The 17,335-nt window shown below is 38.8% G+C and overlaps 1 pseudogene; it reads right to left on the bottom strand.

Moving 5' to 3' along the window:
- Positions 1 to 944: 944 nt before the first annotated feature.
- LOC121598752 overlaps positions 945 to 17,335 on the bottom strand; it is a 31,429-nt pseudogene continuing 15,038 nt past the window's right edge.

Below are 17,335 nucleotides of genomic sequence, written 5' to 3'. Positions count from 1 at the left end.
ATGTCACTTCATTTTGTATGATCATTTTCACGACAGTATTTGTCTTGTATAGTTATCTCACTTTGATTAGTCATTAACAACAAAGCTCTAGAAATAGTTTTTCTGTTGATTCCACATCAATTCCCACCGTACTGTAACACGCTGAAAGCATTATTAGTTTCATGAATCATGATCTATTTTAACGAATTTGTATTTGCAAAAGTAGTTTATTATCATCACTTCAGCAGAAATGTGATGTGAAATTTGTAATATTCCTCACAGCTATATATTCTCAAATGTTTTGATTTCACCGTGATGTAATTGACGATCCTCCGTGCTTAGTATTGTAGGGAAGAAAAAGTATAACACGACATAAAAGAATGCAAGGAATTATCTTGGTATGTATTCGGTTTGAAGTTATTAGAAAGCTGATTTAAAATGTTTTAAATAATTTAGGAAGATAGATTTTGTTCAATTGTATGATTGTATTGTATTGATTGTATGATTGTATAGGATTTAATGTGTATTTTCACGGTACGACGGCATAAGCCATATATTCACACCATTTCTCATAACTGAGTATAGATTTGTACAGAATTTGCAGTATACCATTGTAGCACGGATAATCAACAATTACGTTCACTTTAGTTGTCAGGTTTGTTTAATGCACGATTTCCAATCCATGTACTATCATTAGCAAGTGAATTATTTAATAATAAAAACAAAAATACAGAGTTTAAAACTTAATTGCATTGTTAATTATAATGTATAATATCTTGGTGAATTATGGTGAATGTTAAATTTGTTTTAAGTGTGAGTGTATTACATTTCTTCACTTAACAATGCTAAGTCATGAAGAGTGGTAGTAAATGCGGAAACAGATAATTGTATCAACATAGCGTTCTCATTAGCAGTTCTACCTAATATTGGTAGAACAGTGTTCAGTCTTTGTTAATATGCGGTGCTTTAAAAAGTTCAATTACAACATATCTGTTTTATTGTTTGCATATATTTGAGTAATTTTAAATGGATTATCTAATAATTTGGTGTGGTAACATAAACAATCCTTGTCAGTGCAACTTTTAATCTGTTAGCGAGACTCGAGTAGATGGTTGATTTTAACAGAATCTCAAATAAAACTGTCGTGTATTACATATACGAAATGATATCTCAATCTATTCCAGCATAATTCGTCGTACGCCGCACGACATGCAAAACTTAGCGCTACTAATCATGAAGCGTGCGCCACATTCATGGCAAAATTTGGACATTGGATTCATGATCAGATTTTGGCCCCCCTCCGGACTATCTTTCATGAGATGGGCCTCCATTCTGTGGCCCTTGATAATAGCGGTCGTGATCGGTGGAAGGGCTGTGTGTAACGAAAGGCTATTGAACGGTTCGTTCGTTGACTGCGCCGGTTGGCTCTGACTGGTAGTTGAGCTGCGAGAATTCGGCCGTGCTTGACGTATAGGCACAGGGGGTGCGTAGTCTGGTGGTGACTGCGTAGATAGACTGCTATGAATTGTCGAAATGATGATGGGAATCCAAAAATAAGTGACATAAGAGAAAGCAGTTAGTAAGGCAATCGTTGGCGATACAATTTTTGTTGAGATTCGATGCGCATGTACATCACGTTGTATCACAAAAATAGCAAATGCAATTGGAAACGAAATCAGTTATAGCTAAAGCACAGATATCGCAAACCTTTGCACGTCTTAATTACATATTTCTCAGTAGAAATTATTTGAGAATTTTTAAAAACTTTATTTTTCTATTAACTTTTGCATTGACGTTAGGTAGATGGGAATTGTTTAATTTCGTAATAGAAAAAAAAATCAATGTTTTATATTTTGATTAATTATTTAGTTTGCAATGATAAAGAGAAAATGTTGTATTGTTAGATATTTCAATAAATTCTGAGTATCGTTTCATTTGCAGCTTCACAGTTTATACTAAGATCATCAACTCATAACGTAAGTTAATAATCGACGTAAAGGTACAGCTTGTGCAACTTGCTAGCATAAAATGCTGTTAAGGTTATTATTTTCGATTACTATAAAAATGCTGTTAATATTGACATATTAATAGGAAAACCTACCTGCGATAGGCTGAATCAGCACTGGCTTGCGATCGTTCAGACGATCGTTTGTTAAGCGGGTAGTCTTCCACGCCGTACAACTCCTCGGAATCGATCGAGCATACCGAGGACGAGGAGCCGCACATGCGATTTAATTCTTGCACGCTTTTCAGCAGATCGCGCTCAAGATGATCGAACGATTCCGCTGGATAGCGCGGTTCGTGTACGTTTCCGGTTAGGTGAGATGATGCCGGAGTCGAGGCGGACGTACCAGTATTATTAGCGTGATAGGATTTGTTACTGTAGCTGTTCTTCCTACCGTTGACTGGACTCGGCGATGAGTAGTAAGGAAGCGTTCCGGGTTGTTGCATAGTCGTATTATTTCCATTAAGCAATGTATCCGCCGCTGTTGCTTTATGAATGTTTGGTAAGTTCTGCAAGCTGGATAAGGCACCGCTTCCACCGGTGTTACTACTAGGCGATGGCGGTACAGCAGGAAGCGATATGCCCGCTGCATCCTCGCTTCTCCGCCGACGGGCGATGGCTGGAGAGTTTCGAGCGTAATTCATTTGCTCGGCCAGCGGATGAACAACTTCAGCGCACTTTGCAGCATCATTGGCATTGCTAGCACTGGTGCTGTGATTATGTGAATTGTTGTTATTAGTCGAGCTGCTGTTGTAGTAAGAGTTACTGTTGTTACTATTACTGTAATGGCTAGAACTACTAAAGCTACTACTACTATTGCTACTGTTATTATTACTGGCTGTGCCACTACCATTCCGCACACACACATCCATTCTTGGCACGCCACTACTCTCGTGTTTGCGTACGTAGCGGATCGAGTTAGCAACCGAATTGCCATGTCCACTGTCGAGACTGTTGCTTCGCTTGTTATTATTAGTATGATCGGATTGACTGGAGGCTACACTCCGTCTGGTGATGGAGCTCTTGGAATGGACAAACAACGAATGTTTGTACTCCCTCGCACTGATTGGTGATTGTCGATGCAAATCTTCCAGCGATTGCATGAATTCGTCAACATCGAAATGCTCGAGTGCCGAAGATATAGTTGGACGGTCACGGTTAACAGGAGTGGACGGCGCTGTGCTGTTTGACGATGATAGTGTGTTGCTAAAATTATTCAAAGCTGACGATGGGGAAATCAACCGGTTCAGTTCGTACGTCGGTTTGAACGCGGGATTTTTGGGCACGTTATCCTCATTGTTCTTGCATGCAGACGGCGATGGGGAAGGCTTCTTGGGTTGCTCATGCACATCTGACTGCCCAGACTCTTGTCCTGTGCGGTATCCCGAATCTTCTCGATCTTGTCGACTGAGCTGTGGTCGTTTGTCACAGTTTGTACTATTCTTGCTTATCCTATGATCCACTGGGCTGGAGGAATGACTCGTTGTGGGACTACTGTTATTGCTTGTGCTATGGTCGCTGCTGCTAGGTTCGTTGTTGCTTTTGCGATAATCGAAACAAGTTTCTTTTCGCGTTCGTTCTGGTGGTTTTGGAGCCACACTGACGGAGGCCCTGGGAGGTGGCGATATTACAGCAGATCGTTCCACTTTCGGCTCGATAGTTTTTAAAGCGAGCTGGTTTTCATCCGAACAAATATTGCCAATTGTGTTGCTATTCCTACTGCTGCAACTACCACCAGCATCTTTTGTAGAAGGCATGACAAGATTTATCGGTAAATTATCACATTTGTTTATAAGCTTTGGATCGATATAGCTGTTATCAGCACGATTGTCACTGTCCATCTGTGGTTCTTTCTGTTTTTTAATACTAGACTTTCCAATAATTGCATCTAGTGATATGACCACTGGCTTAATATCAGTGGCTTCACTTGCATTGTTACTGTTGTAGGTAATGTTGATCGGTTCCAGTTTTATTGGAACTAACTTTTTGTTTGCTTTTTTGCTGTTTCATCCTCGATCGCTTGGACATTTTTCTTGTGTTTTTGCTGCTCTTCGTCGACTGTAATTGTTTCGTTAGCTTTCACTGGACTAGGAGCTACGCTCAAAAGCTCCTGTTTTTTTTGCTGATTTACCTCGGCACTGAGTGATGATGTCCGCTTACTGAGACTATTACTTTTGTCCTTCATGTCCTTTTCACTTAATGCTAGCTCGTTTTCGTACTTCAGAAACACGGCTAATGAGTCTGTTTTTGACAGCGGTATCTCCCCGCCAGCCGGATTGTTCGGATCCCTAATCTCCAGCTTGAGATTCTTTCGAACTGTGCTGGAATCACGCATTTTCGGTTTCGGCTCCGCCATCTGCAGTGCGTTAAACGTCGATTTGATCGGCAGTTCGTCATACTCAGAGGATTTCAGAAAATTCGGTGACACCGGGCCATCGTCGGTTATGCCCTTCTGTATGTTTGATTTTGCTTTCTCCACATACATTGGGCGAGATACTTTGCGCGGCATTCGTAGGGAGTACGCACGCCGGAAGTTCGAGTTGTGGTGAGTATGTTTCGTTGCGTTGCCACTCGCTGATTTGTCGTTTGCAGTACCACCGTTCGGGCTCATTTGATTGAGACGTGATGTGCTGGTAGTACTGCTTGGAGAACTGGTATGGATCAAAGAAGTGGCAGGGGAAAATAATTCCTCGAGCTGTCGTCTGGCAGACAGGAATGGATCGTAACGGTCAGGGCTGTATCCACTGGTAGTGAAACGGGTGGTATGGGGGAGAAAAAGAATAAACAACAATCGTAGTTCGAATTTGATCCAATTGAGTGCCAAACCAGATTATGCACGATATACAGTTAATTATCTTTGGAATTGTTAATGTTTACAATTTTGTTAGCAATGAAATGAGACAAATGGGATGAATAGTCTGTCAGCTGGTAAGGTCTGTCGTAAATGTCTTGTTTAATGCATTTAGTAATTTGGGTGCATAGCATTTTGAGTGCAGATGATGATAAGAAACAATAAAACATTTTGCAAATAATGTCCTGCTAGTACTCAAAACAGCGTGTCAGTAAATGCAAAATAGCAAATACAACATACGGAATTTGAAATTGTAAATGCATGTATATAAAATAAATCTAAACAACATTCATTTTAGTTTAAAACAACAGAAAAAAATCGATACACAAAAATAACTAAAAAGTAAAAATTACCGGTTCCTGTTTTAGGAAGATATTCTTCTGTCTACCATTGAACATCGCAACCTAGGACCCAGAACTATAAAACAGTGCATCAGTATATACTAAGTGCAATAAAAAAAGATTTCATCTTTCTCCCGTCAAGTAATAACCTACTATCCTATACTAGCCTAATCCTCACAGGTGAGGGAACAATCAACCAAAATTGAATTTTAATAGCGCAAACACAACCTTTGATACCGTTACTACTTCTTGTACAAGTTACAGTGAAGGCTCGTGTAAGGATTGGATAGCCACTAGATCTAATCACAATCGATTGTTAACCCTGGCCAATGAAACGGATAAACGGCCAACGAACCTGTTGCTCGTACGCGTGATGATCGGCCGATGGGCAATTCGCTCGCTATGGTTGTGTCCAATGATTTCGAACTTCTCAACTTTTCGCTCAGTTGTCCGAAATTTATGCTGTTTGTTTGCCAGCCCGTTGTTCTCTTGCGCGGAACGGTTGAGTAGATTTTTTAGTTGAGTACGGCAACCGGGTTCATTTCGGTTGTTAAGGTTGTTGTTATTGTTGTTATTGTTGTTACTGATGGTGTTGTTGTTCTTGTTGTTGTTGATGATGTTGTTGTTGCTGTGATTACAATAAGTATTGTTTTTATTGTTGATACTGGTGTTATTGTTCGTAGTATCGTTAGGCAGTAGTCGTTCACTACTAAGAGTAAATGTCTTGGTTCTTTTCGTAGCCTTGTCGGCGTCTTCTCGTTTAGTATTCTTAGGGTTCTTGGTGATGCTCACACCGATGCCCAAGGAGCTATGCTGCAATGAATGTGGTGATAGATGGAACTTTCTACTGGGAATGGGATGTAAGGTGGTATCGTATAACGGGTAGAAGGGGAAAAACATGCGGCAAAAATAAAGAGATAGATCAATAGTAAAGCGATGAAAAATTAAAATTAGTTTTTTTTAATTCCATGTAATTAGTATTGCGCAGACCGCTAAAACATTGTAATGTCAAAAATGAACGCTTGTACTCCTGGTGCATATATTTTCACTTCCAGACTTACTTATCGCTCGAGACGGATGAACTCATCGAATTGTGGCGTGGCATGTGTAGATCTAACTCGGCCAGACTGTTTGTTGAACCACTGCAACTCAAGCTTCCTGAATATTTTTCCCGGTTTAAGGCACGTTTTGATCTACAGTCGAAATTATTGGGGTTTAAAACGTATTTACTTCCACCTGATCTTGTCACTTTTTGGCGCACTTACCGTATTTGCGGAGCTTTGTATTGAATTCTTGCTTGAAGTCTTTCCTTTGCTGCCGAAATGCTTTGGTTGTTGTTAACGTTTCGGTTGAGTATTGCCTTCTCACGGCACCACTCGACATGTCGATCGTATGCTTTCATGCCAAAGCATCGCTCGCAGTATGGACATGGTTCGTTCTGCTGTGACATGCTACGCTTTAAAGCCGGCTTTGGTGTACTCGCGCTAGGCATTGATGTAGACATCGTTGTGGGGCTGAACTCTTTGCGCTCAAAAGTAGGTGTTTTGCTAAGGCTTAGCTTCCTGACGGGTATGGCCTGAAATGAGTAGTTTGAATTATTACATTATTAAAATGTAGCACGACGGTTATGCGACACAAATGATAGCAGTCAGGTAGAGCATTAAAAACTGTTTCTTGATTTTTAAAACAAGGAAAACACGCGGCATATTAAAATAGCTAACAGTTATTTGCATTCATATGTCACAAAAAGTATGGTAGGTACAAGTGATAGTAAAAATAATATTAGCTTTCAATATTCCAGCACATGCAAAAGAAAACAAAAATAATGTGTATATGCAAATACTGCAAGCAATAGTGCGCAATATTGCAACACATAAATGACAACATGCGTATATTTACATTGCTTTGCATACTTAACCGGGATTAATGTTTCTCTTTGGAACTTATACATTTATAGGTTGTACGTATACAAGTATAACAACACTTTTCTGTGTCGCGGAAAAAGCAGGAAAAACAATAAAAAAAACTCACCTCATTTGAGGAGCTTACCGTCTTTTGAGGGAGTCCAAAATTCTTCGGCAGGTAAGACGCAAGCTCGGTCCCTTCCCGTCGCTGGCGAGAGGAATCGAACGGTTTCCGTTTTTTCGTTTGAACTCGCTCACAAATACCGGTATGTTTGGATAACGACGCCGGTGCAAACTTTCTCAAACAGATGGGACATGGTTGCAGTTCAAGGTTCGGTGGTGGTTCGTACGATGGGTCAAATGTTTCGTAAGACTTGCATTCTTCAATGTAGACAGGCTCTTCCTTTTCGGCTTCCGTGTATAGTTGTTTTTCGTTGAGATTATTATCTGGAAAAAAATGTAACAGTAGCAGATGGGAATTGTTTTACTCAAATAGAAAAAAGGTTGTAGAAATGAGTGAATAAAACCTTTCATATCCAACATACAAACATTACTTGAACATTAATAAAATAATGTAGCTACTGCATCTTTCTATAGCTCGATTATCATATCTGAGAAATCTGTTGTAGTGCATTTTAAATAGCATTATTTTTTTCTCTCTGTATATATTTCTATTTCCATTCCAAACGCTGTGATCTATATTCGGTGCTGTTGCTAGAATTATTAATCATGCCAACCAACCCTGGCGCAAATGATTAAAACATCAGTCAACCATGTCGGGACATCGTGGTCTCGGTCGCTGCCTGCCTGTCCATCTGTTACAGTAAGTGAACACAAAGACGAAGGCTATTTGATATCGTATAACTTCAATCAAAGACAAGCTATCGCAATCGAATGCCTGTGGATTTTGCGACTCGCCTGTGGGAGACCAGACAAATGTAGATGTCTAGCACGGGACCGGTTGTTCGTAGTCGATTTCGATGTAGAGATCAAACTACTTCAGCTTCATTTTGTTGCAGAGGATTAATTACTTTAACCATTCACTGGTTGGAATGATGGTTCCACTTGTTATTTGATGCAGTGGATGATTATGATTAATTATTTTTTCATCACTTTTTTATCCTAAAGCAATTTCAATTGAGACTAATACATAATCTGAAAGTGATGACATAATTTAATCAGCATTTCAACTTCAAAATGAGTATAAGCTAATTACTTCCATCAGTTATCAGCATTTCGGCTGGGAATATCGCTAGATTAACCTTTATATATGTCAACGATAAACCACTGATAAGAAAACATTTATTTCGATAAATGCTCTATTTAATGCAACTCCTTACTATTTATTGCATCCCAGGTGATTTTATTGCACAACCGTTACCCGTTGTAATCATTCCTGTTAATAAGGCCAACCACAAATGCATACATATGCATACATGAAATATAAAAAAAATCGCTACAGTCGCTGTAATAAAACTTTCAAAGAAGTTAAATTTATTTTACTAATTTAACTATAAAATGGTGAAAAAGGAAATCTGTGTCAAAATAGCTATGCTCTAATAGCACGCTCTGCTATAAATTAATTATTATTTTTTTTAGATCGTTTAAACTCATGCTTTCGGCAGGGATAGATAAACGAATGCTTTTAATTAAATCACTAATATAACTAAGATAAAATTGTTTGTTTTTTTATTATACAATTTTAATTTCCATCTTATAAGGATAGAAGAAAAGCGTTTAAATATTAGACATTATATAGCATTAATTTCTCTAGCATATACTAAGTATGTCAAACAAGAAACTCAATGAAAAAATCTCAAAATCCTTTTTAATCTATTACACTTCTTCTTCTTCTTCTTTGGCACAACAACCGCTGTCGGTCATCAGGTCAAGGCCTGCCTGTACCCACTAGTGAAGTGAGCTTGGCTTTCATTGACTTTTTATTACCATAGCAGGATAGTCAGTCCTATGTATGGGAGCACGGTCTATTCGGGACTTGAACCCAAGTCGGACATGTTGTTACGTCGTACGAGTTGACGACTGTACCACCAGACCGTCCCGAAATCTATTACACTATCAGATTAGAAATGTTCATCTGGCAAGCCATTCCACCTGATCTGTTTCCTGACTGCAATAACAACGAACATAGTGCTACGCTCCATATACCAACTCATTTTCCAGACACGAGTTAACGAATTTAATCCACTGGATCACATGTTCAGAGTGGCGTTTGATTAGTATTCCAAGAAAGTCACTTGCAGCATGTTTTTGTTTACTGTTCAAAGTGTGAAACCGTTCCAACGGAATATAAATGCCTTATTTTTCCACTTTCAAAGTGGTTCAATGTAGTAATGTTGAAATTAAGTCAACATCATAGTTTACTCTTTCTATGTTTATTTGTGGATATATTTGGCAAAATAATCCCAAGTAAGTGATCCATCATCGATAACATACTATCTTGTATAAGTAAAGGCAATTTAACTTGGAGAATCCTACACTCATTCCGGTTGATATCTAAATATCTTTTATCGGGGATGTATTTCTATCATTAAGCCACTAATGAACAAGATTATCTAGGACTTTTGATATAGTCAGTTTTATTAAAATGCCCATTTCTGTGTATGATAAGGCTTGAATTCATACCAGATTTTAACCTGTGATGGGAATGTTTCGCATTTAGGTCCATAGCCTGTGGTCATAGCAATGATTAAAGAAGATATTGATTCTGTTTGAAAAACTTTTAGCTCCATAACCCACATCGATTGTTAAGTGTGCACTTTTGTGTTTTGATCACCAGAAGATACACGATCAGTTTGTTAATGCTTCAAATGGTATTAATTACACTTCGCCACTTTTCCCTGTATCGCTCGGGGCAAAGATCAAGTGACTCTAACAAATATTGCACACAACTTTATTTTTCTGTTCATGGGGTTGCGTTGGTGCGACTTCACGTATGTTCTGTTGGCGTTAGCGTTCACACTTTAGTTTAAAACTCACCACCACGAGGAAAACCCGCTTCAAACTGTCAAATGTAATTAAAACTTTCAAATACTAGAACACTTACCACTTCACCACGAGTGAGGAAGTATATGTTAAACTCCACTTGCCTGCTAGTATTTATGTGTCATGGATCTGACATCGTTATCCTTAACCACATTTATCGAACTCATTGCACGCTGGTCTCACAAAATTGTTTGGTTAACAGCCATAATTGTTCTAACAAAGATCTTTCACTATGAGCAAATGTCGCAACACACGACACACGTTAAACTGACACAGAGCGTCAGGTCGTTTTCATACGGTTTGTCATTCATTATTTGGTTTTAAAATGTCGTTTTTTTTATGTAACAAGTGAGTTTCAAAATATTTCAAACCGCATTTTAGGTAGTCTAGTTCAGTTTAGGTAGTAGTTTAGGAGTCCACAGTAAGGTTGATTTCAAAGAGAATGTATTCACAGAAAAACACATCACAGAGAATATTTGTCCCTCACTTATAGAGCACACTCGATCGAATTTTCAATTCCTCGCTCCTTCCCTGTCAACTGAACACTCGCAACTGAAATCGTCATCTCACTATCGAAAACTAGTTTACCATAATGCAACTCGCAACAGGTTTCTGTCCCAAAACGTGTCCAACGTTCTTGTCTTATCGTCACGAGATCGATATTTGTTATATTTTTCCATTGATGCATGGAAGGATGTGGAGCAACCACCACCAACCATCTTTGGTTCAACATTTTCATATAAAAAGCTGCTTCACCAAAGAGTAAGAGAGATATCTTTCTACTGTGCCGAGCCACCGAAATTGTGTACATACTCGTACATCAAATAAGGGCATCTACGTGATTCGTCGATACAGTTTCGTGTCTGTTTTGCAGATTCCATTATATGCCAGCTGTTTGAGAGCACAATATGGTTACAACAACTCTGAAAGATTTGGCATTGATCAAGCCAACCGGTTTATTCTGTAAATTGTAATCAACTACGATTTATAACATGACAAACGTTCGTATTGCAATTTTTGGTAATGAAGCAAACAAACAGTTATTAATTGTTAAAAATAAAGTATCACAAACAAAATTTAAACAATAATTTTTTTTATCTAAGTCGAAGTCAAAGTACAAATGTTATATTTTTTTAATAGCTTTTAATATGTAGTTTGCTCACAACAAAAATGATTTTTTTATTATTTCTTACAAGTTAAGATACAATTTTTCACATTTTTCAATAATCCAAAGGAATTACAGGGCCAAATTTATAAAATATGCTCGCCTTTATATATTACGATGAAAAATACACAACTACAAAAAATATCAAATTTCTTACTTAAGTTCATTGAAAAGTTATTGAAAAGTTTTAATAAAAGTAAGCAAACAGCTGCTGAAGTTGTTGCATAGTGAATATAACGGGAGTTTTTTTGTATTAATATATGAGATCAAACTAAAACATAATGTGGCAAAATGTTGCAGCGGGCCTGAAGATCTCAGCTCGCGGGCCGCATTTAGAATGTGGGCAGGATTACGAACCCCTCTGGTATATCCAATCTACCAATTCGGTTTGCATTGTTTAGGCCGTATAATACAACCTTTGTCGATAAGAATACATTTGACTTTTCTGCCAATGCTTTGTATAAATTTTTCTGGCCTCTGGACTTCATGTTTTAGGTCATTTACATAAATCTGTTTATTGCTGCAAATCCAACGATGCCAATGTTTTCTTAAAATGCCAAACAAGGCAATTAATTCACAACAGAAAAACCAGATAAAAAACAACTTGTTTTGAAGAGCTGTTTTGTTTTCTTTCTGCATACTGAAGATATCAAATAGTTATGCAGCTTAAGGTTTACAAATTCCAATAACGAAATAACAATAATCATCCTCATCTCGCAATTCATTATACGTTGAAAAAAAAGCAAACCGGTTAATCTCAGCTTAAATGAAACGATCATTTAAGATATTCATGTTGTGGTATGAAATTGGTGAATATTGGATATGAAGAACCGGCCAGAAACCAGCGCTCAAACGAATTTTGTTTCCAAATCTGCATAATGTACACCTGTTGCTTAATCTTGAACGAAACCAGTTTGGGCTTGTTTTTCTTTCCTTCCAAATGATGTTCTTTACCGGCATTCTATGGTTAAGTATCTAAACGATTGTATTGAATTTTTTTTCACATTTCTCTGTTTTCGTGACGACCTTCACAAAATCAACCGTATGTGGCAAGACATTGTGTTTTCATAGTTGCTCCCATATTTAATTTGCTAGATTTTAATGTGATAAGAGATTGGGCTGCTTTTACGATATTCGTCATAAACTTAAAACCTTTAAAAAGGCTAAATCTCCATCGTCAATGTGCCATATGGCTTATTCATTAGTGTTTACCATTTTCCCGTGTTTGATTCCCAGCCAGATTGTTGTTATTATTTTTCATCCCTAGACACTACGCTCCATGCTCAACGCACTCCTCCGTTCAACGAAGTGAGTTTTAATCTGATCATGTTAAATTTATTTTAGTCATATTTACTTTCATCATGTCCCCCTTTACAAAGCTGCAGGGTGGCACAAAACAGACATTTTGGTGGTACCTCGCATTTAAACGCGCATGTACACGGGATTGATTTATCATCGTATACATTTGTCCTGACCCATTTCCTTCGATCACACCCGTCCTGGCAACTTCAACGAATACATTTGCAGTTCAACCATTCATAAGGCGATAATAAGTGAGAAAAAACAACTCTGGCATATACAAGCCATGTGCAACACGCGTCCGTCCGCAACGCAAATACTGACAGTATGTCGGTAAGATAAAAGTATGCACGAAAATGCCTATGAAAGGGATGGATTGTGGTCTCTCTCGATTGAGTTCGTGTGTTTGCTAGAGGTGTTTTATTGACCATTTTTTTAACGAGTAGGTTTTACTTTGCAATTAACCGATGGAAGGGAACGAAAAAGCTCACTGAGCAAATCTACGTTAGTGTCATTCACGGTTTCAAGGTTTATGTGTTGGTATCAACATCATTCTTGAACTGTGGACTATTTTGTGAAATTAATTATTCTTTATTGCATTTTTTTCACTGCAAGATAGTCCAATGAATCAGGGGTTGTTTTCGCCGGCTGATAAGAGTTATCTCTGATGTCATTTTCGCAATATTACTGATTTCTTCCATTACATGTGGAAGCTATAAAAAGAGTTGAGTAAAAGATTCTCATAGTGGCAATACAATTTGAGTTTCCAGTGTTTTACATACACATTATTATTAGTGTCTAGTTACAAAAAATCGAATTAACCCGCTGCCGGTTATCGAGTGATTGATGTATTTCAAAATCGATGGCGAGAGCTTTCTCTAAACATAATGGATAGGCACTTCCCTGCAACTACCGTGCAGTTTCCAATCCCAGCTGTTAAATATTTTTTATCTACGCTTCAATTTGCAATATCTCCTTTGGGCACTTTTATGAACATTTGCAGTATTCATATCCACACGTTCGTGTTACCCGCGAAACATACCTGATTTGCACGGTCTCAGCGATGCCCGTTTACTGGCACTTAGGATTTCGTAGTCGTTAAGATCCTTCTTCGGTGGTCCTTCGGTGTAACCATTAGAACTGGGCACTGAAGAAATCTCCTCGGGGCTGGTGACTAATTTGAGACGACTTTTCGAAGCACTTCGCTTCAGACTTAGGCTTTTAAATGCACTAGACAGCTTCGACCGACGCATCGGTATGCCGCACATTTCAACGCCGATAGAATCTCGATGATTCGTTGCACTGGCTAAATCCAGATCATTTGAATCGTGTGTATCAGGGCGCATTCGCATTCGTACGGGTTCTGGCATGTCATCAAAGCTGCTGCCATACTGTTCGTACTGGGATACCAGATTTAGCCCATTGGATGTAGATTTCGATGGGCCAGGTTTTGGTGACGAGGTTTCCAATCCAGAAGAACATGAACGATTGGACAGGTTCTTTGATGATTTTGACTTGCTCTTAAATAATTTGTTCCACATATTTGCAACAATTTACTATAATGTGGAGAAACTTGCAATACACTTCGCACAGTTGCACAATAACGAGATGATTCACAGTCGCCTAAATATTATAATGCGCACTGCATATGTCAATGATGACTTTAAACAAAACAAACAAAAAATCAGTAAAACCTTCAACGAACAAATTTGTATTATAGTATAACACCTTTCACTTATCGCGTATCACATTCGCGTAAAGGTCAAAATTTCACTTTCTTGTTGTTTCCTTTCCTTTCAACAGGCTAATCTTCAAAAATCGCACAAGTCATGTTGTCTATTAACTTAATTTAATACTTTCATCACTTCACGCCGATCTTGGAAAGGAATCAGTATCATTCTGTGTCGCACTTCACTTATCTTTTCGTCTACAACAAAGCTCTAACGGAACAGCGCAAAATTCGTGTTAAGAACTCGACAAACAATCCCTTGCATTCCAGGTACCTATCACCAGAGTAAGTTGATAATTAAGTGTTGTTTCTATTATCAACATTGGTTTCCTATTGTGCTGCCGTTTTTCTACCGTATTTTTACAATTTCTTCACCCTACCTTCGCTTAGGTTCAACGAAACCGATAGTTTCCCTTTACTTTCTGATCATTTTACCCTTCATTTTTTGTTGGTGTTTTTTGGTTTCGGAAGCGGATAGAAATTCCCTCCCTCCGTTGTAACGCAGTGGCCACTGCCATCACCCATCGGACCTACAAAGGCGGGCCCAACCTAAATGGCATAGCGCATTTTCGATCAATTTCCTTATGGGTTTTTGCGGTGGTGCCTAATAGATATTTTCGTTTCCTTTCGTGTTTCCATTAGCCTATAAAAGATGTTAGAAAGCATATAGATTATTGTGTTTACTGAAGCATGAAACGAAACAGCTTAAGATAAAAGATTTGCTTTATTGGTTGAATGAAGCTATAGAACAAAATCAATTTGTTTGTGTTGTAAAGTAATCTTATTTTAGTAGTGCATGGTTTTGGCTTTTTCGACTTTTAAGTACTTCTATCTAAAGAATTACAAAATGATGTACTCTTTTCATTGAGGCGCTAATCGCGGTTAATCAACACCTTGCGCTCGTTACGCGATGATCTTCCATGTTAAGCCTTGAACGCACAGTAAAATATCCCGTAGTGGATTGCTGAGATATTTCTTTGCTCGCGACCAGTCACGACCGGTCAGTTAGGAGCCCATTTTCGGCTTGACGAATGAGAAATAATATCCTCTGCCGGTTGAAAAACGCACAGCAATCAAATGTGCATGAGAATGAACTTAAGCTAACGATCATTCATCACCGGAATGTTGTCATGAACCTTTGCTGTGGTTAGCATTGAGCATCTCCACAAACGTACGCTTCCCCATATATTCACAATCAATCACTAAACACTCTCACACGGGGATCATTATGTGCGGGGAACATTGTTGCACAAGTTAAGCTAGCTCTTTGATGAGCGACCGGCTGCAGGGAAATTTAATCTCCCGGATGCTGCTCCTATGTAAATGCCACGTTACACTGTACCGTTCTCACCGTGCTGGAAGCTGAACACACTTTTACCCAAAGTTAAATAACTCGACGCGGAGAAATTTGATTCCTTCCGCAACCACCGTTCAACCACAGCGCCCAGGGCTTCCACCATTCATCAAGCCTTCAATTAACATGCCTCGCATTTGCAAACACATTGCCACTTTCCATCAATTGCACCTAGTCACTCCTAACACATATCGCTGAATGTAAACGACATCCAAATCATCACGAAGCTGGTTCCTGCTCTAGACAAACTATACAGTGGGAATTTTACATTGTTAGCCTACCAGAAGTAACTATATCTTAGTAACACTTCATACGAACACTACGAACATACAAACTATGTGCCCGACACCGGCTCATCAAAGCCATACGTGTTATGGGCCACAGCTGTTGCTTCCGTCACTGTGGTCGTTGTAAAAATCGGTGGTGATCTTGCTGCCGTAGAAGTCGCGATGCTACTAAATTCGTCAGTTTGTGATCCAAATCATCCCACTCGTGCTCTCTTGGCTTACTCGTGTTGCGCATCGTGAACTTGCTGCCCGAGAAAAGGGCTCTTTTTCTCCTTCTATCTCTATCTCTCTCTTTTTCTTCGTCTGATTTTCTCTCTCCCTCATTCACTTCTAACCTATATAGCGGCGTTTCATAAAAGGGTACCATCTCCAAACACGAAACAAATGGAGAGATTATTTTCAGTTGCTACGCAGGAATCTCACGAGCACTCTGCAAAATACTAGCTCTCTGGGTGCGTTCGGTTTTCAAGATTATCACAAGACAAGAGACGCACCTTTAACAAGCAGATGAACAGATTTTCGTTGATGAACTTGTGGTAAATAAGGGAACAGTACGAAAATTATTTAAAATTTTCATACATGTCTGTTTGACAATAATTAAAAACTTAATAATTGCTTTAGAATAGTAAATTTTTTTCTGAAATTGTTGCATTATTTCTGTATTCGCTCTCCATACGATCCACATCATGCTACCCACACGAATGATGGCTCTTTGCAAGATGGATCCCACACTTTGCAAACATGTCTAATGATCATTACTGGCAAACGACGTCCACATAAGTTTAAGTACGATCCAGCATGGTATTGGGAACCGTTCACGGGATGACCATCTGCACAGAATATGGCTCTATGGTTGAGTGATGTAAATAAAACGCTCGTATTACACATCTACAGTGCAGCCCATGGTTGTTGGAGTTGTGTTGTTCTTTCAACTGAAACCGTCCCGTTCGTAGGCACGATTCCATATCAAGAGACATCATCACGATGATGCGTCAGAATCGCTAAAGACGAGAATGGATTGGTTCAACTTTTTTAAGGCAAAGCGATTAATATAGCTGCACTGTACGATGGTGCGTTTATATGCATAAATATAGCAGATTAACTTTTGTTACACAATATAAGACATGTGTCAACTGAGCATAGTTCGATGTTGTACAAACAATTCAATAACGTTAAACAAATCAGATTGCACCTCGTTTCGAGAAAGCTACGAATCAACGACCCGACTATCCCGGACATAATCTTGAAGCTCCGTTCCTCTTAAGTAGCAAAACCTATGACTGAAAATGTCTTTGCACCATTCTCGTACAGCTCGTATTATTGAGGCAATCTTGGCTCAGTGTTCCCGTTGGAGATGTCGTTTTATTTTCGTAACGCGTATGCTCACATTTCTTTCACCCTCCGGGCGCTACGCGCTA

Source organism: Anopheles merus, chromosome 3L (genome assembly GCF_017562075.2).
Source record: "Anopheles merus strain MAF chromosome 3L, AmerM5.1, whole genome shotgun sequence".
NCBI lineage: Eukaryota > Metazoa > Arthropoda > Insecta > Diptera > Culicidae > Anopheles > Anopheles merus.
Note: the sequence above shows the minus strand (reverse complement) of the source record. Positions and strands in the feature narration are given on the sequence as shown.